At 38.8% G+C, this 22,042-nt stretch overlaps 1 pseudogene; it reads right to left on the reverse strand.

The window, feature by feature from the left end:
• Positions 1–802: 802 nt before the first annotated feature.
• Positions 803–998, reverse strand: LOC114049949 (annotated as a pseudogene).
• Positions 999–22,042: the final 21,044 nt, after the last annotated feature.

Raw genomic sequence — 22,042 nt, forward strand, 5'->3', positions numbered from 1 at the left:
CTCTTGGTACCAAACTGAAGGAACTGGCTCAGGTCTGCATAAGGCAACACTGCTGCACATGTGGGACAATTGGTCAGATCTCCAAAAGCTTCTTCACATTTCCCATCACAATGGCCTCCAACTGAATTTTACAGGTTTAAGTGAAGCTGACTTTTTTTTTTTGTCCTTCTGCTTTTGGTTCTTTCTAATTCTCTATCCTTGAGTGAGACCATCGAGAGGCTTAGCGAGAGCAGCACAGATCTTCACAAATTTGTGGTGGTAAGTGCTCAATCCTAGAAAAGTCCTTAATTCCTCTGGATGCTTTCAACATGGCCAGCAGATGAGTGTGGTGATCTTCTTTGAATTGGTGCTTACTCCTGCCTCACTTAAATTCAATTCACTTGCGTATCATGGCATCACCTCCCTGATGTCATAGTCCTCTTCCAGAATGAAGGGCAAACAACAACAACAACTCCTTGCTGAAATAACTATGTGGTCCTCAGACTTGAAAGAGGCTCTGCAAAACAGGCATTTGCCAATCGACAGCATCAGACTAGCTTCTTCTAAATGGCCTAACACTTTTATACCTGTTTCCTCGCTTTAATCTATGGTCCTTCCAAAGGCAATTATGTTTTCTACGTATAGCAGCCCTTCTCCATAAGCTGTTGAAAAATACTACATGCTCTTGAGATGTCTCTCCCCCCTCCCCCACCATAGTGAGTTTATTGCCATCTCTGGAAGCCTTGTGGCAGACAGCTGATGGGGGCTCTTCCACGTGGCAGATAGCTGATGAAGGTCTGAGAAGGTCTTCGGGGATGGGGGCTCAGTTCTCCAGGGGTGCAGAGTTCAGAAGCTTCTCTATCAGGTCCACGTGGTCCAGCAGCATCCCACAGCAGGCAGCAGTAGTGCTTCAGGCCCAGTGGCCCAGGGCATCCCCTTTGGTGTATTTCGACTGCAGCAGGCCCAGGTAGGCCTCCCATGATCTTGCCACATGTGAAGCAGAGCACCGAGATGATCATGACAAGGGTGAGGTGGTGGCAGCAGCAGCACAGGCGGCGGCACCGGGGGCGGGTACATACCCTGACATCCCTTCTCGTCTGCCCCAGCTCCGGTATCACTGTCCCGCCCCCTTTCCCCGTTCTTGAGATGTCTTGAGGCATATGTATAAACTAGAAAAAGCCTGCTTGCTGAGTGGATGAATGCTGTTTTCTCTTTTTTAGTCAGTCAATAAATATTAAGCCCCTACTATGTGCCAGGCATCATGTGAAGTGCTACCATCAGAATCTGGTGATAACCACTGTATAAACCAAAAACAAAATCTAGCCATCCAATACTGTCTAGGAAGCAGTAGTCCATGGCCTCTTGGATTCCTGGCTTTCCACTTTAGTCCTCTTGTTCAAAGTCCAGGAGTCCACATATACCCGATCTTCTATCTTCTTTTGTATCACTGCTACAGGTGATGTCATTTCCCTTTTTGGGATCATCTTTCCAATATGATGACTGTGAGATGGAACTCTGGAGTTGTTTTAATTTGCATTTCCCTAATTATTAGTGATTTGGAGCATTTTTAATGTAGTCATTGATAGCTTGGATTTCTTCCTTTCAGAACCACTTATTTATATTCTTTGACCATTTATCTACTGGGGAGTCACTCTTGGTCTTATAAACTTGAGTGAGTATAATATGTATGTTGGATATAAGACTTTCTTTTATCACAAAAATTATCCAAAGATTTTCCTTTAGTTACCCATTTCCCTTTTAATTTTAACTGAATCAGTTTTGTTTGTGCAAAAACCTCTTAAATTTTATATAATCAAAATTGTCCATTTTTTCTCTTGTAATCATTTCAATGCCTTATTTACTCATGAACTCTTTTGTTGTTGTTGTTCAGTCCTGGCTGACTCTTTGTGACCCTGTAAATCATACTGTTCCTGGTTTGGGTTTTTTTTTTTTTTGCCATTTCTTCACCAGTGCATTAAGGCAAACAGAAGTTGTGACTTGTCTAGGTTTACACGGCTAATAAGCGTCCGAGACCAGATTTGAACTCAGGTTTTCCTGACTCTAGACCTACGGGTCCATCCCCTGAAGCACCAAGCTGCCTCCTCATGAACTCTACCACTATCCATAGATCAGAAAGGCAATTTCTTTATTGATCTCCAAGTATTTTTTGATGTATTTATGTATTTTAAGGAAGAGATACAGCATGGCACAGTGAATAGTAGGCCAGCTTGAGAACAAGATAAATCAGAGTTCAAGGCTTGTCTCTGACACTTACTAGCCACGTGACCATCAGTAAGTTATTTAACCTCTCTATAACCCAGGCAAATCTCTCTGCTCTGTTACAGACTAGTTGTTACCTGCCTCAATTGTGGCAGTTTTCACACTGGGAATTAACCATACCAAGGAAATGACTTAAAAAAAAAAGAAAAAGGAAATGCAACAACCTACAAACAACATTTTACATCCAGTGCTGTAGTAAGATAAATGCTATTTATGGTGGGCAATCTGATATCACTTCACATATTCAACCAAAGAAATCTCAGTTAGGTAGGTCTGAAGTTTCTAATGTTTCACTTAGAACTTTTCTTACAAAAGCTTGTTCTGTTAAAATGTAGCATATGGCAAAAGAAATTGTAATTGACTACAATACTGTCAAAGACAATCCCAATTCCAGATCTTTAGATTATACGTCAGAGCTAATTTTTGTCTTATTTGAAACTAAATTTTTATCAGCACAAACAAAAATAGAAGCCATCTTGATGTATTCATGCTTCAGAGGTTCAAAAGATTTTGCCACAGGAAATGAATGAAATGTGGTGTCTAGCCATAAGGATTGTTTCTTTTAACTACAAAAGGAAGGAAGGAAGGAAGGAAGAAGAGAAAAGGAAAAAAAAGTTGTTCCTATCTTCATGGATATTTTCATGGAGCTAATGGTCAAATTCTTGAACTCGATGTCCTGCCAAGGACAAGTAACCAATTAACAGAATATTCTTTCAATTCTTTTGGATGCCTCAGACTTGTTGGGAAAATTGTCTGCCTATCAGCTGATAACTTGAATACTAACGTCAATGATTCAAACCAAATCTCCTTTGGAAGATGTTGAATAACTAGCAGAATATTGGTGGAGATCAGTCACACATTTGCAACAATTATATTAACCATGCATTGAATATTCTTTCAGTTAATGTGGGAGTTCTAAAATTTTTTTCATTTTTTTCTCTCTTATTTATCTGGTATGAGAAGACAGACTGAAATCACTCTGTGACTTATCATAGAGGAATACAGATACATTCTGTTGTAATGAAACAGGATTTGTGAGACTGATGCCTGCTTTTGGAAGACTATATTCATGTTGCAAATTGTGCTGGGAGCTTTAAAAAAGTTTATTGATATATCTTGTTCTTATATCACTTTCATTTGCCAATATATCAGTCCTTTCTTCCATTCCCAGGGAGTCATCCCTTATAATGAAGAATAACAAAGAAAGAGAAAAAAGCATTTCAGTAAAATTAACTAAAATATCAACTAAATCTGTTTTATCCTGTGTTTCAAAGTTTAGTCCCCAGTCTCTAAAAGAAAAGGGCAGAAGTGCATTTTTCTTGCTCTTCTTTGGTGCCAGTCATGGTCATTATAATTACATAGCATTCAATTTTGGTTTTATTATTGTTCTTTCCATGTCTATTATTGCAGTCATTTGTGCATTTTGTATTCATGGTTCTGCTTACTTTACTCTATATTAGTTCAAATAAGTCTTCCTGTGTTCTCTGAATTCTACATATTTATTGTTTCTTAAGATACCAGAATATTCCATCACATTTACATTGTTGTCTGACTCTTTGTGACCCCATTTGGGGTTTTCTTGGCAAAGTCACTAAAGTGGTTTGCCATTTCCTTATCTAGCTCATTGTACAGATGAGGAAACTGAGGCAAACAGGGTTAAGTGATTTGCCCAGGGTCACACAGCTAGTAAGTGTCTGAGGCCAAATTTGAACTCACAAAGTTGAGTCTTCCTGATTCCAAGACTGGTGTTCTATCCCCTGGCCTACCTAGCTGCCCTTTTCACATTCATACACCATAATTCATTTAGCCATTCTTCACTTAATAAGCATCTCCTTTTCCTCCAAGTTCTTCACTCCTATGCAAAGTGTGGCTATAAATATTTTAGTGCACCTGGGAACTTTCTATTGTTGACATCCTTAGGGCATATACCTTGCATGGGATCTCCAGGTCAAAAGGTGTAGAACTTTCTCTCTTTTTCTTAGCATTATTTCAAATTGTTTTCTAGAGAGGTTCCTATTGGGGGAACAATTCCCAGCTTAGTCTATTAGTATGCTTGTCTTTCCACAATGCCTCTGACACTATTCCTATCTTTTGTTCTCTTTATCAATTTGCAGAGTGTGAGATGAAACCTCAGAGTTGTTTTGGTTTCCACTTTGCTAATTATTGATGATTCAGAATAATTTTTTTTATATAGGTTGAAGTTGACAGTTGTATTGCTTGAAGTTGCTACTGTTATTTTTCGACACATTTTGTTTTAACAGGGAAGACAAATATAAACAAACTTACAAATAAAAATCAAAGTATATTCTCCCAAGAGTTGTTAAAGTAAAACAATCTCCCAATGATTGATTCTGACTGATCAAACAGCCACATACTTCTCTAATTTATCCTTTTCTAAAAAAAGAAAGGCTGTGTGCATTCATTTCAACGAATACCAATTCATTGTATTAAACTTGAGTTTCGTTGCCATCTTATGTTGTCTCGAGTTACATTAATATATCCGTCTATATATACTTTTGTATATGCTTTAAATGTCCTCATTTTTATTTGAGTGCTTCATATTTGTCATTCTTTGTTGCAACAATGTATTCCATATAGTTTTCACCAAGCATTTAAAGGTTTATTTACTATGTACCAGGTAATGTGCTAAACGCTGGAGATACAAAGGGAGATACATAAATAACCAGGTACATTCAAGATATATGCAGGATATTTGGAAGTAATCTCAGAGGGAAGGAACTAGCAGTGGGCAGTGGGAGTGGGGGAAAGGCCTACTGGAGAAGGTAAGTTTTGAGTTTTGTCGTTTTCTTTTCTTTCTTTTTTTTTTTTACACTTAGTAGTATTTTGTTTTTTTTTTTCCCCCCAATTACATGTAAAGATAGTTTTCAACATTCATTTTTTGGGGGGGGGGGCTAAGCAATGGGGTTAAGTGACTTGCCCAGGGTCACACAATGTCTGAGGCTGGATTTGAACTCAGGTCCTCCTGATTTCAGGGTCGGTGCTCTATCCATTGCGCCACCTAGATGCCCTCAATATTCATTTTTGTAAGATTTTGAGTTCCAATTTTTTTCCTCCTCTCACCTCCCCACTCCCAAGAGAGTAAGCAATCTGATATAGGTTATATACATACAATCATGTTAAACATATTTCCATTTTAGTCGTGTCATGAAAGAAGAATCAAAACAAAAAAAAGTAAAACAGAGAGAGAGAGAGACAGAAAGAGAGAGAGAGAAAATAGTATGCTTTGATCTGCATTCAGACTCTATAGTTCTTTCTCTGGATATGGACAGCATTTTCCATCACGAGTCTTTTGGAATTGTCTTAGATCACTGTATTGCTGAGAAGAGCGAAGTCTATCAAAGCTGGCCATTGTACAATGTGGCTGTTACTGTGTACAGTGTTCTCCTGGTTCTGCTCACTTCGCTTAGCATCAGTTCATGTAAATCTTTCCAGATTTTTCTGAAATCTGCCTGCTCATCATTTCTTATAGCACAACAGTATTCCATCACATTCATATACCACAACTTGTTCAGCCATTTCCCAGTTGATGGGCATCCCCTCAATTTCCAATTTTTTGCCGTCATTGAACTATGTATTGAAAGAAGCCAGGGAAGCTAAGAGGCAGAGGTGAGGGGGAGGAGCATTTCAGGTATGGGCTCAGCCAGTAAAAAGGTATAGAGGTAGGAGATGGGAGATGGAGTTTTGTGTGTCAGGAAGAACAGTACAGCTGGATCACTGAATACATGGAGGAGAGTAAAATGTAAAAGGACTGGAAAGGTAGGAATGGCCAGGTTAAAAAGACTTTAAAAGCTTGATAACCTCTATCAATTAACCTGGAATCTACTGAGGGGTGGAGGTAATCCAAACAACACACCTTGAATGGAATTATTTGGAGAGGATCTGGAATCTTTTTGGAAAGCACGCTTCTTACTTTGTCCTATGATATTCTTTTTTTAGCAACCTTTCGGTTTAAATCTAACCTCAGACACTACTAGCTGTGTGACCTTGGACAAGTCACTTAACCCTGTTTGCCTCAGTTTCCTCCTCTGTAAAATGAGCTGGAGAAGGAAATGGCAAACCACTTCAGCATCTTTGCCAAGAAAATCCCAAATGGGGTCACAAAAAGTCATTTGGTACTGACTGAATAGCAACAATGAGTTCTTTTTTTAAAAATTTATTTATTTTGAATTATCAACAATCACTTTCATGAGCTTTTAAGTTTTAAATTTTTCTCCCCTTCCCTTCCCACCTCCCTCCCTAAGACGGTGTGCAATCTGATATAGGCTATACATATACATTCCTATTAAACATACTTTCACATTAGTGATGCTGTAAGTAAGAATTAGAACCAATAGGAGGAACCACCAGAAAGAGGAAATAAAACACAACAGAAGAAAAAAAAATAGCAAATAGTGTGCTTTGATCTGCATTCAAACTCAACAGTGAGTTCTTAAATCACTGAAGAATGAAAGATGGCTAACTAAATGAGACATTTTGAAAGTATCTGAAAGTATTTCTTTTGCGAGGTCTGTATACCTTGAAAGCTTTTCCTTCCATGCATTTTGTGGATTTTGGATACTGAGAATGACAACATCTATTTGTTACTTATATTGTCAAGAAGATGAGATGTGTCAGCTGGTGCCACCCCAGAATCCACCAATTCGTGATTTTTTTGGAACTGGGAGTTTCGGGATTGTTTTGTGAAGATTTCTAGGAGAAAGAAGCTAGAAGGAGTAGAGCCAAGTTGAAAGCTGGAATTAGGAAGATGTTCTCCATCTTGATACCATGTGGATAGGTATTGATATATCTGGTATTGTTCTTCAACTTTCTCCTTCAGAGACAAAAAAACTTTGGTTACTATTGCTATTATGGCAGGAGTTGAGTTTTTCTTTTTGCTACATTGGTATGGACTGTATTTGGTAAGGTTATCCAAGGTGCCTGTCAGAGGCAATTTCCATCACCTGTGACCCTGAGGGTCTGTGAAGTGAGCTATTCCCATTAACTGAGTGGTAACTTTTTTTTGGTGGGGGCAGGCTAGGCAGTGGGGTTAAGAAACTTGCCCAGGGGTCACACAGCTAGTAAGTGTCAAGTGTCTGAGGCCAGATTTGAACTCAGGTCCTCCTGACTCCAGGGCTGGTGCTCTATCCACTGCATCACCTAGCTGCCCCGAGAGTAGTAACTCTTTTGAATTGTCTGGTCTAGTCTTCCTTCTCTTGGGGGTGAAGCAGGGTGAGTCTAGGAATCTAAGGCAGGAAAAGCCAGTTTCTGCTACTGTTTGCCTGGCTCAGGGCTGATAAAATAAATACAGAAACCGTCCTTCCCTCTTTTGCTTTCTGTTCTTCCTTTTCTATCACTTATTTCATTCTTTATATAAACAAACTAGCAACCACTAATCTGAGTTATGTGGTTAATATTAGCAGCATGGATTGAGGTTTGCAGGAAATGTGTGAGTCTAGGTGGGGCAGCTAGGTGGTACAGTGGAGAAAGTGCTAGGCCTGGAGTCAGGAAAATGAGTTCAAATCTGGCCTCAGACACTCAGTGTCTGACAAGTCAGGCAAGTCACTTAACCCAGATTGCTTCAGTTTCTTCACCTATAAACTGAGCTGGAGAAGGAAACTACAAACCACAAGAGACGAGGTATAAAGTGAAAGATAAATTTTTCCTCTGCATGGCAACAAGACAAAGGTAATAACTCTGATTGAGGTTACAAACATATTTCAGGCAATTTGCAATACTGTTCCTATACCACCTCAAGCTGATAAGCAGATGTTACTTTAAGTGGAGATAAAATAATATAAAGTAAGTCAAAATACCTACATGTAGAATAAATGTCTAAGACAACTCTGAACTGGGACAGGGAGGTGTATTATAGTGTGTACCATGTGGGACCCTTTGGGTTCTTTGCAAGTTCTTATGTGACAACCCCCTCCCCCCCTTTTTTTAACATATCACCCAGTCATAGTTCCTTGTCCCTTACCCTTATTTCAACTGAGGGGAGGGCCACCATCACTCTGACAGTTTATATGCAAATGAGGATTTACACAACAGGACAACCCAGGCCACCTGCCTTGACTAAGGGTAACTTTTAGGTGCCCCCAGCCATTGTGAGCTTAATAGGTTCTTCAGCCTTGTAGAGGGGATCTCTATCATTTCTGCATCTCCTTTCCCATTGCAAACTTTCACTCCATATAACTATTCACTTACATAATAAAATGTTGTCATTAGATTTTATGTATCAACGCTATGTCCAAGGCAGTTGTGAACAGCAGTTGTCTGTAATGATGCTTCAGTTCCATCACAGTTTATTTGTTGAATTCTCAAGAATATTTTGAGGATTTATATTTGTAGTATGGGGATTTGTCATTTTTTAGTTTAGAAAGGGGAGCTAGGTGGTGTAGTGGATAAAGTGTCAGACCTGAAAGACTCATCTTCATGAGTTCAAATTCAGCCTCAGACACTTATTAACTGTGTGATCCTGGGCACGTCATCTAAACCTGTTTGTCTCAGTTTCTTCATCTGTAAAATGAGCTGAAGGAGGAAATGGAAAACCACTTCAGGATCTTTGCCAAGAAAATGAGGTCATGGAGAGTCAGACATGGCTGAAAAGAGTGAATAATAAGGGGCAGGTAGGTGGCATAATGGATAGAGCTCTGGTCTTGGAGTCAGGAGGACCTGAGTTCAAATCTGACCTCAGACACTTGACACTTACTAGCTGTGTGACCCTGGGCAAGTCACTTAATCCAGATTGCCTCATGTAAAAAAAAAAAAAGACTGAATAACAAAGTTTAGAAAGGATAGTGAGTTTCTGGTATGTAATTCTAGTCAACTGGATGTAGCTGTCTAAGTATTCAGTAGATGCTAAACTTTTTCTTTTTTTCACCTTTTTTATTAATTTATTTTTAGTTTTCAATATTCACTTTCATAAGTTTTTGAGTTTTAAATTTTCTTCCCTCTCCCTTTCTGCCTCCCTCCCCAAGATGGCATGCAATCTGAAAGGCTTTGCATATAGATTCCTAGTAAACATATTTTCACATTAGTCATGTTGTAAAGAAGAATTAGAACCAATAGGAGGAATCACAAGAAAGAAGAAAAAAAACAAAACAGAAGGGGGGGGAAAGAGCAAATAGTATGCTTCAATCTACATTCAAACTCCATAGTTCTTTCTCTGGATGTGGATAGCATTTTCCATCATGAGACTTCTGGAGATGTCTTAGATCTTTGCATTGCTGAGAAGGGCTAAGTCTATCAATGTTAGTCATCACACAATGTGGCTGTTATTGTGTACAATGTTTTCCTGGTTCTGCTCACTTCACTCAGTATCAGTCCATATAAGTCTTTCCAGGTTTTTCTGAAGTCTGCCTGCTCATCATTTCTTATAACACAATAGTATTCCATTATATTCACATACCACAACTTGTTCAGTCATTCCCCAATTGATGGGCATCCTCTCAATTTCTAATTCTTTGCCACCACAAAAAGAGCTGCTATAAATATTTTTGTACATGTGGGTCCTTTTCCCATTTGTATGATCTCTTTGGGATATAGCCCTAGAACTGCTATTGCTGGGTCAAAGGATATGTACATTTTTACAGCCCTTTGGGCATAGTTCCAAATTGCTCTCCAAAATGGTTGGATGAGTTCATAACTCCACCAATAATGCATTAATGTTCCAATTTTCCCACATCTTCTCCAACATTTATCATTTTCCTGTTTTGTCACGTTGGCCATTCTGATAGGTGTGATGTGGTACCTCAGAGTTGTTTTGATTTGCATTTCTCTAATCAATAGTGATTTAGAGCACTTTTTCATATGAGTATAGTAGCTTTAATTTCTTCATCTGAAAACTGTCTATTCATATCCTTGGACCATTTATCAATTGAGGAATAACTTGTCTTCTTATAAATTGGACTCAGTTCTTTATATATTTTAGAAATTAGGCCCTTATCAGAGACACTGGTTGTAAAAAATTCTTTTCTAATTTTCTGCTTTCCTCCTAATCTTGGTTGCATTGGCTTTGTTTGTGCAAAACCTTTTCAATTTAACACAATCAAAATTATCCATTTTGCATTTCATAATGTTCTCTATCTCTTGTTCGGTCATAAACTCTTCTGTTCTCCTGACAAGTAAGCTATTCCTTGCTCTCTCAGTTTACTTATAGTATCAGCCTTTATATCTAAATCATGTATCCATTTTGACTTTATTTTGTTATATGGTATAAGATGTTGGTCTATGCCTAGTTTCTGCCATGCTTTTTTCCAGTTTTCCTAGCAGTTTTTGTCAAATAGTGAGTTCTTATCCCAGAAGCTGGGGTCTTTGGGTTTTAGATGCTAAATTTTTGCAACCACTAGTGATATGCTGCACAGTTTCTGCCACTTTATTATACAATCATCATTAAATAAGTCAAGGCCTGTTAAAGGTAATCTTTCTGTAATTTCTGGCAGCAATGATCTTGAATAAATCCTTCCATTTCTAGAAACAAATCTAAACAATTAAGCCATTTATTCATTACTGCTTTGTCAATATATTATTCTTTGAGTTCATGTATATATTGCCCATGAAGTACCTTTTGTTTCTACTCCTGGATTTCAGCTGTTTCACAGACTTCATCCAGAGATGAACCATGTTTAATTGCATTCAGCAAATCCTGTGGCATACGCCTGTTGTCAAGCTTTACTATTTCTTTGTGAAGTAAGGTCTGTTTGTTGCAAAGGTATTTCTAAAAATTTTTTACGGTTGTTTGGCCTGAGAACACCTATCAGTCCTCTTCCTCTTTTTTGGCAAGGAACAGCATGTTAATCTTTCCTTAGTTGCTGTGGGATGATGAGTCTTGTGTTTCATTAACACTGTTAGGGACTGTTCTCCCTGTTGTTTTCACTTTACTATGCTAAAAGTATACATTATTTCTGATACTGGGCAGGTGTAAATTGCTTTAAATGTGTTCTTTCTGTTGTGCTTGGACCTCAGGGGATTAGTTGATCTCTTAACAAACATAGCTTCAACTTGCTTCTTGCTAGCCTCCCGGATTCAAGTGCCTTTTGTCTGAAGTTGACCAAGACATTTTTATCATCTTCATCCATTCTGTCAGTCTGACCTCAGTATTTAAGCTCAATACATTCAGCCTCTATCCTTTCTGGGTGACCATTAAGAATTTTATATTTATGGAGTTTAATAACATTTTGATATTGTTGGAAAAATTTTCTGAGAGATGAAGTAGCTGTTTAATATGATTTTCAGTGGATATTGTCTATATATATCAAATGATTACTGTGATATTTTGGTATGATTTCCTCTTTGAATTGAAAGCCATCTTCAGTTCTGTTCAGAAGTGAAGATCATGAATTTGAGGCTTGGCAGCCCATTGTAGGCTTAAGCTGTCTCCTCACATGATGCCACACTTTACATCATTTGATCGTGGCAATATTATATTGATAGCACGTTTTAAGCCAAAAATAGTTTTTCTATGTGGACATGAAATATTTTAGTGCTTTTTCATATGCTTATGTGCCAGAAGTTGTGTTTTGTGCTCTGATGTATGATAAAGCTATATCCCAAGGGCATATAAGGGAAAAGAACACAGCTTATTGTTTTGATTTTGCAAAACATGGTTTATTTGAATTTGTAAATTTGTTGTTGAGGTTGCAAGAGTTTACAAAGGCCTTTAAAAGATGAATAAAAAATATGAAAGGTGTAACCTGAGGCTCAAGATCCCTTAAATGCCCTTGGTTCACATGGACCAGATCTGATCCTGGGGACTGACACTTGAGTCATTTCCTCTCTCTTGTTCATTACTTACAACTTCAGGATTATTTTTAATTATGCTCATAGTATATCTCGTGTATAGATTTCTTCAAATGTGAGTAACAATCTCCCCAACTCCTGCAAGTCACTCAGGTAATAAATGCTTATCAGATATAGAGCAGCTTTTATTTCTCCCCAACAGAAAATGCATAAGATGTGGATGATTCATAGGAGCCCAATGAACTGATACAGAAAAGTGTAAGGCACTCAAATAACCCATTTAGAGTCCTGGAAAGTAAACACACCTTGGGAACACTGCTAAATAAGCAACTCCCTACCCATTGGACATGCCAAGTTTGAACAGCTCACTGAAATAGTGGGGAAGGGTGGTAAGGTCCTGATCTTCAGCCCTCCTCTGCCCATGATGTGGCTCCAGTTTTCCAGCTGTGAAGAGGAATCCAAATAATATTTTGATATTGTTGGAGAAAGTTCCCATGAGATGAAGTAGCTGTTGACTCTGATTTTCAGTGGTGCCTATAGTCTGTTATCCATGTATAATATGTGATTAATGTGATATTTTGGTATGACTTCCTTTTTGACTTGAAAACTATCCTCAATTCTGTTCAGAGATAATGGATTCTCTAGTTGGTGATCCTCTTCTCTCTATAGGAAATCCAATATTAAAGATATCTCCCTTTAGCAGACAGATGCCTGAATTTTTAAACTTTTGATTAGCCATCTGGTTTCCCCCAGTTTTCCCATGGAAAAGTACATTCTTGGAATCTCATCTCTCGGGCCATGTACAAGCACTTACCTATGTACTTATTATTTGCTCTCTAAACCAGATGTGTCCAATATACTGCCTGCAACACTCATGAGTCTGCCCAAACCAAATTAAAATGTAATTGGGAAATATTTGACAAGATAAATTAAAATACAATAGAGCAGATAATATTACATTTTAAAGCTAAGTCGATATTCAGCCCACAAAGATTCATATGTAGATTTTAGTGACACTCATTTTTATTTGAATTCGATTCAAATGCTTTATACTATCTCATTTGTGGATCTCATCAACTCTCATGGGTTCAATGTGCTCATAATCTCTAGATTTATACACCAAGGCCAAGAATCTCTCCTGAGTTCCAGACCCACGTCACCAACTTGCCTATTGAACAATTTGAATAGGATGTCATATAGACATCTCAAATTTATCTAGAACAGAACTCTTTAACCTTCTTTCCCCCACCCCCCCAAAAAAACCCAACCACTCCTTTTTTGACCTTCTGGTCATATTCACTGACTATCTCCCATACCTGTAAAGTGCTTGCTCCTCATCCCTACATCCTGGCTTCCCTGACTTCCTTCGATCCCAGCTAAAATCCCAACTTCTATAGGAAGTTTTTTTTTTTGATCTTCCTTAATTTTAATGTCTTCCCTCAGTTGATAATTTCTAATTTCTCCTGTACATAGTATCTTCCTATATAGTTGTTTGAATATTGTCTCTCCTGTTGGGTTGTAAGTTCCTTGAGAGCAGGGCCTAGTTTGTACCTTTCTTTGTATCTCTAGCTCTTAGTAAAGTGCTTGGCACAGAGCAGGGACTTTAAAGAAATGCTTATTAACTGACTGGCTGACTTCCCTACTACTACCTAGGGCCCTACCATCCTCTTAGTTGTCCAGGTTTGCAACCTCAATGTCATCATTGACTGCACACTCTCATTTGCCCTATACAGCCAATCAGTTGTTATATCTTGTCAGTTCTACTTTCACAATATCCTTTATGTAAGTACCCTTCACTGACATAGCCACTGCCCTAGTTCAGACCATCAGTTTTCTCCTAGACCAGAGGTTCCCAAACTTATTTGGCCTACCATCCCCTTTGAAAAAAAAATTACTCAGAGTCCCCTTGAAATTTGCAACATTTCAAAAAATAAATTTTTTTTTTAAAAAAAATGATGCATCTTAAATTTAATAATCTATTGTAAATTTGTGGATTTTTTCCTGCATTGAAATTTTGGTGATGCAATATTCCCTCATGTACCCATATAAAATTGTATTATAAATAAATCATTACATTCACATATTCCTGCCAATGCATGCTGGACTTCCCGACAACGTGAGACACACTCTCCTGCCAACACTTGCTTGTTAAGACCTGTTGGCAGATTTGACCACTGATTGGTTATAACTTGCATTTTGTGTGTTTATTTGGAAAATAATGTGATTGTTACAACTTTATTTCCGTTACACAACAGATGAAACATGTATGAATGTTTTTTCACAATTTTCTTCTCTTCTTTCCTTATGCTTCCACTGCCCCCTTATTTTTATTCTATATCCCCCAATCACACCCAAGGCTATTATCACCTCTCTGGATCATTCCAGCACCCCCCAGGGGGCTGTATCATCCACTTTGGGAACCATATATAGTCTAGGATGTAGAATAAGCCTTCTAATAGGTCTCTCTGCTTCATTTCCTCCCACTATAATCTATCTTCTACTCATCTTCCAAAGTGATTTTTACTAACATCATGGACTCATTCTTCATTATTTGTATGATCAACCATAAACTCCACTTTTAGCATCTAAATTTCCTTACAACTTGGCCCCTTCCTAGGCACTGTCTGATCTAGTCACATTGGCCTATTTGCTGTTCCTCACAAATGAATCTCCATCTCCCATGTCCATGTCTTTACACTGGCTGTTCCCTATGTATATGATGCTCCTTCTCCTCACCTCTATATATTAGAATCCTTGGTGTACTATATAACTCATATCAAAGGTCACCTTTTGTAGGGGATCTTTCCTGTCCCTTCCAACTGCTATATACTCCTCTTCTAAGGTTATCATCTATATACTCTATATGTATCATCTATGAATTACGTGTATAGTATATATAAATATACACATATGACATATGTATTAAACATATGCATGGTACATATATATTTATATGTATATGCATACATATAAATGTTGTCTGCTCAATTAAAATCTTAGGTCCTTGAGGGAAGGGATTATTTTGCTTTTTCAGTGCATCCCTACTGCTTAGCACAATATCTGGCACAGAGAAAGTGCTTAATAAATTTTTGTTGATGCCTTAATTTCAATAGGAACCCTGTCAGTGCCTTGACTACTGCCATTTCTTGGGCAGGGGAAGTCTGTTCTCAACAATCTAGACTCTGAATTATGTTTAAACAAGGAAGTTTTAGCAGAAGGCAGCCGGGAACTTGAGGCCCAGAAACTCCTTAGGCTACCTCATTGCCATTAACTGTTCCTCCTGTAGTCCAGAAGAAGGTGTAAGGGGAAAGGCGAAGAGCAGTTCTGAATAAAAGAGTGAGCCTCAACTTACTTTAGCTCATAAGTAGAGTTGTGATCCTTTCATGAAAGGTTTGTCAACCTGACTGTCAGTCACTAAATCATCTTGGAGAGGACCACAGTTGCTGGGTGCTAGTCAGAGGAGTTCCCCATAGCCTGTCAGCAAAGCTCTAGCATGCACACTACCCTCCGTAAGAAGGTGTCCCTTGGATGCTTCCACACAAAAGTTCATATTCGTAATCTCATCAAGCTTATCCCACCTGACCAATCCTGCCCCTTACAAATAGCAAACTGAAACCTTTATAAAATGCCTCATTTTTAAAAAAGAACTGTTTATATTGAAAGGTACTTTGTTCAACAGGTTTCATCTCTCACTATAATACAAAAAGTCCATTAGACAAATGTTATCTCAGTGTTAAGCATCACACTAAGGGCATAATAAATCAGTACTGAATTGAATTTAACCACATTTTACCTTTCCCACACCAGTTCTAAGATGAAATTCTATTATATTGTATTTCTTCTATTTTAAGAAGCCTATGTCACCAACCAGCATCCAACTGATCATTTAATCCTCATTCTCTCTTCTCCTGCAGAGAGATTACATAGAAGCAGAGATTCTTATGGAACAACACAGCTGTGCAGCAGAAGATGGTGGAAAATAAAAGATCGGCATTTGCCCAGTGTTCATGATCCATCACCAGCCCTCAGGGTTGCACACTTGCCATCATTTCAATATTTCTGTACTCAGTATCAGCACCATTTCCATTGAATGGTTTTGTTGGTCCATCTTTCTATTGCTCAGATGATGGTAATATATATGAAGACTTACCCCTCCCCCTGACCCAGTGATTTCATTGGTTTATTGGTACAGGGCCAGGAAACTCCTTTTACATGAAAGTCCTTTCTCTGAAATTCATATATGTTCCAGAGAAACTTATATACCAACACACACATACACATATACATAAACACATGAACTCATGTACACAATGCTTATGTGTATAGATACATAATACATGTATGTGTAGGGACAAAAAGAGAGTAGAGGACTCTACATATGTATGTGGTGAGGCCCATCTGAAGTGAGGGTGTTATCCTTGTGTGTGTAGCTCTAAGGGAGGCAGAATAGACAGCTTTAACATTTTCTTCCCCCACCCTTCTCCCAGTGATACTATTATTCCTGCCAGGAGGAGAAGCAGAAATTGGGGTGAGGCCACCACTCAGCTCTCCTTAGAGAGAGGGGGTACTAGGATGGAAGCATATCTATCTGCTCCCTTAAATATTGTTCATTTAAGAATATGATCAGATCCTATCTAACTTTTGAACACTTTATCATTTTGGGAGGAAGAGGGACAACAAGCTCTATATCCAAGACCTGACCCCTTCTCTACTAATACCAGCTCCATAATGAACACATAGAAGATAGGAAAAGAAATCCATTTATTCAAATCACAGCAAAACAGAAATTGGAGAAGGAATATATAAGAGAATGGGTAGCTAGGTGGCACAGTAGATAGAGTGCTGGGACTGGAGTCAGGAAGCCTCATCTTTCTGAGTTCAAATCTGGCCTTGGACACTTACCAGCTGTGTGGCCCTGGGCAAATCACTTAATCCTGTTTGCCTTGGTTTCCCCATCTGTAAAATAAGCTGGAGAAGGAAATGGCAAACCATTCCAGTATCTTTGCCAAGAAAACCCCAAATGGTGTCATGAAGAATCGGACAGGACTGAAATTTCTGAACAACAAAAACAACAAATACATAGGAAAATATACACCAGACAACATAGAGTGAAGGAGCTTTCCCTTTGGGAGCAAGATAACTCAGCCCAAGTAAGAGAGAGGGTTCTGGATCTCACCCAAGGGGAATCTCCCCAAAGTCTCTAGAGTAACAAACTGGGAATAGGGACATGATGGAGACTGCCCACTCCACATGTCATCCTATAATATTTTCCTTCAGCAATCTGAAGTAGGATTGGCCTTTTCCATTTTCTCTCTGAAAACTGAAAACCAACTCAATACTCCAAGAAAACTTGAAGTTTTACCAGTCCCAAAGGAGGGACTGGCCCCAAAAAGTCCCTCAAAAAGAGACCAGCTAAGAACTGAAGCTCTTGCCTCTCAACAACTCTGCTCTGCCCCACTCATAGGGCAGGGCCTTTAACTCCAGGAGTGAGGAGAGAGTCCCATAAAAATGGGTTTGGTGACAGAGGTTAGCAGCTTAAAGCCCTGAGGAGCTCAGTGACTCACCCATATTCATAGAGCCAGTATGTGTCCAAGGTAGGACATGAATCTAGGTCTTCCTGGATTAATGACAACAACTGACTGACATTTATATAGGGCTCACTTTAAAGTCTGAAAACTGCTTTACACCCATTATCTCATTTGAGCCTCTCAACAACCCCGAACAGTCAGTAGTAATGTTTCCCTATTTTATAGGTCAGCAAACTGAAGTTCAGAAAGGCTGTGACTTTCCCCAGTGAATAAGTATCTGAGAAGGGATTTGAAGCTAGGTTTTCCTTACTAAGTCCAACACACTTTCCACTATGTCATGGTACTATGTTATTAAGGAGTAGTCTACTTAATTTTCTCTGTAAGTCTATATTGGATGGGACCTTTTGGATCTCAGATCAGATTTTTTTCTCTTATGGGTAGGAACAAAAGGCACTGAATTTCGTAAATATGAGTCACAGAATAACAGAATCTCATAGTTGGAAGGAATCTGAAAAAAATTGAAGATTAACCCTTAAAGACAGCTATGTGACTGAGGGCCATGGGTTTTATAGGGGGAGGGGTAGTTTCTCACTCAGGCATGTCCATTGGTTACTTGTTTATGACGTCACAAACAAAAAGGTTACAGGGACACAGCCTAACCAGGCTCCCTAGGAAGGCCTCATTAAATATACCCTGGGACTAGAAGTTTCCAGTGAGGAGGATTATAATATAAATAATTTTAGGAGGGAAGATTTCAGAAAAGGGGCAGGTAGGGTGAGCTAGGCAGAGGGACAGGCATATCATTTATGAGCCTTATAGGTTTTAGAGAAACCCCCCAAACCAGAGGTTTTTGAGCCTATCACAACTTGTGTGCAAGAAGTGAGTCTGCAAACATCAACTAGGCCACCTAGAGAAGAAGGTATACGTGAAGAAGGTACATAGTCAAGTAGTGAGATGGAGGGATAACAAAGGGACAGATGGAGTTGTACTGGTATCCTTGAAGCACTTTCAAAAAACCAGAGAAAGGCCTCTAGGATGTGAATCCACTATAGGGTATTTACAGAAAGACATGGTGAAGGACCTCGTATGAAATTACCATGGTCTGTTTGCACAGAGGGAAAGCCCATACTGATGCGTTCGTAGGACTTTAAGCATGTATTGACGTAAGTAAATATCCTCTTATGGCTTCAGCCCACTCTTCCAATCTGTTGAAATCTAATGGGATGTTTCTCAGTAACATAAAGAAAGGATAGGTAGGGAGCAATATCCAAAAGAAGATAATATGGAGGCCTCTAGGTGGCTCAGTGGATAGAGCACTGGGCCTGGAGTCAGGAAGACTTGTGTTCAAATCCAGCCTCAGACACTTAATAGCTGTATGACCCTGGGAAAGTCACTTAACCCTGTTTGCCTCAATTTCCTCATTTGTCAAATGGGCTGGAGAAGCAAATGGCAAGCTACTTCAGTATATTTGCCAAGAAAAACCCAAAATGGGGTCACAAAGAATCAGTCATGACTGAAATGACTGAACAACAGCAACAACAAATTATCATCCCCCTCTCATCACCGCATCTTGTCCATCAAAAAATCATGAGAGGCTTTTGTCAAATGCCTTGCTGGATTCTAAATATTCCTAGTTATGGCATTTCCCTCATCTATTAGTCTAGTGACTTTTTTTAAAAAAAAAAGGAACTGATGTAAGTGTTTCCATGAGTTACTTAGCACTTGGGTATCATTGCTAGATGGATATGAAGTATAGATAATGTCCAAACAACCTCAGAATTATGAGGAAGTCTATAAAAAGTCCTCTCAATTGCAGATTTTTATATTGCATTCATAAATGCAAAAAGCTTTATTTGAGACCCCAGAATTGAGAGTTATACCACTGATTTAAAGGTCTAGGTGTTATTTTCTCTGCCACTGCAGTCTTGGTCAAAGCTGACAGTATGGTCTACTAGAACACTGGATTTGGAATGAGGGGATGTAGCTGTGAAGTCCTAGATTTGTTATTTGCATCTGTGACCTTAAACAAGTTACTAAACCACTCTGAGCTTCAATTACCTCACCTATAAAATGACTGGGTTGGAGTAGATTATTTCTTCTAGTTCTAGAATTATGACATGCTGTTAAGAAGGGAAGAGAAGGTAACAAGCATTTATTAAATACCTACTATGTGCTAGCCACTGTGCTAAGTACATTACAAATATCTCATTTGATCAGGATCATTTTTTATTGCTACTAGTTTCCTCAAAGGTACCTGTTGAGAATTTTAAAAATAAGTTTTCTTTCTTAATTGTGGTTGACTCATTATCATCAACAACAAATCCATATTGAGTACATATTGTGTGGTTGGCAAGTACCCCTGAGATTAATTTGTGGCATGTTCTATAGATGAACCTGATAAAAATGTCTTACACTTTCTGTCTGTCTTGTAGAATTTGTTGGGGAGTGGCCCACACTGGTGGATACCAGCACCAATAACAGAATGGAGGTAGGTGAACGCTAGTAGGGGATTTTTGCTATCCAAAGGCTAAAAAGTCAGGCTGAATTCTGGTCCTGAATTGGTCTCATCTAGTCCAAAGTCTCAGTCAGTATAGGAAACCCTAATATAGCATCCCTTATAGGTAAGCATCTAGTGTCCTTCTGAACATTTCCAATAATGGGGAGCTCATTACTTACAAGGAAGCCAATTTCATTGTTGGATGGTGATACAATATACTTTTTCACCAAAATTCTCCTGTCCCTCTGACAGGTTAGTGCCCACTGTTGTAAGCAGTAGGCACTGATACTTCATAGTAGGGAGAAGCAGTACTTGGGGAATAAAGTTTAGATAAGATACAGCTCCTTAACCAGTATCTAAATTTACTTAACAATATTATCATCCAGCTTTCATTGCTACACCAGGAAATCATGATGGTATATAGTGGGAGGATAGTAGAAGTAAGAGAAATAAATATAGGTAACTGTAATATGTAACCTTATATGTTAATTAGTTGGTGGGAAATTTGCAAAACAGGGAACTATTGTTAGTTTAGGAGAGGAAGGAGGTCATTAATGACAAAGAGTATCCAAGAATGCTACTGGAGGAAGTGGCCTTTGAGTTGGACTCTATAGGATGGTTAAGAGTTTAAGAGGCAAAGTGGGGTAGGGGATAAGAAGGAAAGATTCCAAGCATAGGGAACAGCATGAGCAAAGGTAAAGAGATGGGAAACTGAAGGGTGCTAAGCTCAACTTCATTATTTCTGTCAGAGGTACTACCTTTTACCTAGGCTCCCATATTTGACCTGGACAACTATTTAGTTTTGATGGAGCACAGAATATAGCCAAATTTTACGTAGAGTTTTAGAGTTTACAGAACACTACATGTATATTATCTTATTTGATTCTCACAACAACTATTCAAGGTAGATGCTATTATTGTCCCCTTTTTATTGGCAGCAGTATGGAAGATGGATTGAAGCTGAGAGACTATGGGGTGGGAAGACCTATTTAGGACATTATTGAAATAGTCTCTCTGGTGCTGGGGAATGTATGAGGCTAGTGAGAAGTGACAGAACTCTAATGCAAGAGATATTTCAAAGGGAGAATTGACAGGAATTGGTCACAGATTTTGTATGAAGGGTAGAGGGGAGGGAATTGTTATAGATAATACCAAGCTGTTTCAAAAGGCAGAAAGAACTAAGAGTAATGGGTGGCAGTTACAAAGAGGTAACTTTAGGCTTATTTGCAAGTTTCCTAACAATTAAAGCTATCCTAAAGTAGAATTGGTTGTTTTTGGAGGTAGTAATTTTCCCTCCCTGGGTGGTGTTCCAGCAGAGGTTAGATGATTACTTATATATGTTATAGAGGGAATTCCTTTTCAGGAATTGTTTGGAGTAGACAGCCACTGAGGTCCCTTCCCACCTTGAAATTCTGTAATTTTGATTTCAAATTGTGGTGGCAATGATAGAAATAATGAAATTAGGAGGTTCAAGTTTAAGGGGAAAGGTAGGATTTAGTATGTTGAACTTGGGCTGGTAGTGAAATGCTAAATGGTCAAGGATCCAGCAAAAGAGAAAGTGATGCTTCCTTACCTAGGAAGCCAAGGGAGGAAATAGTATCCAGTAAGTGTGTTCTGTGGGGGACATGAGGGTGGGGGTGGGTGGTGGTGGTGGTGCTCAGCAATGTCAAACACTACATAGAGAATAAGGACTGCAAAAAAGATAGTGAATTTCCTGATTAGGATGTCATTAATAATACTGCAGGTATAATGGAGTATAGGACATAGAATAGGTGAGTGGGGGTGAGTAGAAGCCAGATTGTAAGAGGCTGATTGTAAGAGGTGGTAGGGGAGTAGGGGATCCCTTCTGGGTGAGTCATTAGGCTCAATGATCCCATTTCCTACTGACTCAGGTACTGTATAGACTACGTGGGGAAGAAGGGGGGGGTAGTAGCCAAATTAGGTAGAAATGTAAAGAAGGGTTTTTGTTTGTTTGTTTTTTAGGACTGGGAGATCTGAACATGCTCATAGGAAGATTTAA

The sequence above is a fragment of the Vombatus ursinus genome, unplaced genomic scaffold (assembly GCF_900497805.2).
Source record: "Vombatus ursinus unplaced genomic scaffold, bare-nosed wombat genome assembly UNPS02014798.1, whole genome shotgun sequence".
Lineage (NCBI taxonomy): Eukaryota > Metazoa > Chordata > Mammalia > Diprotodontia > Vombatidae > Vombatus > Vombatus ursinus.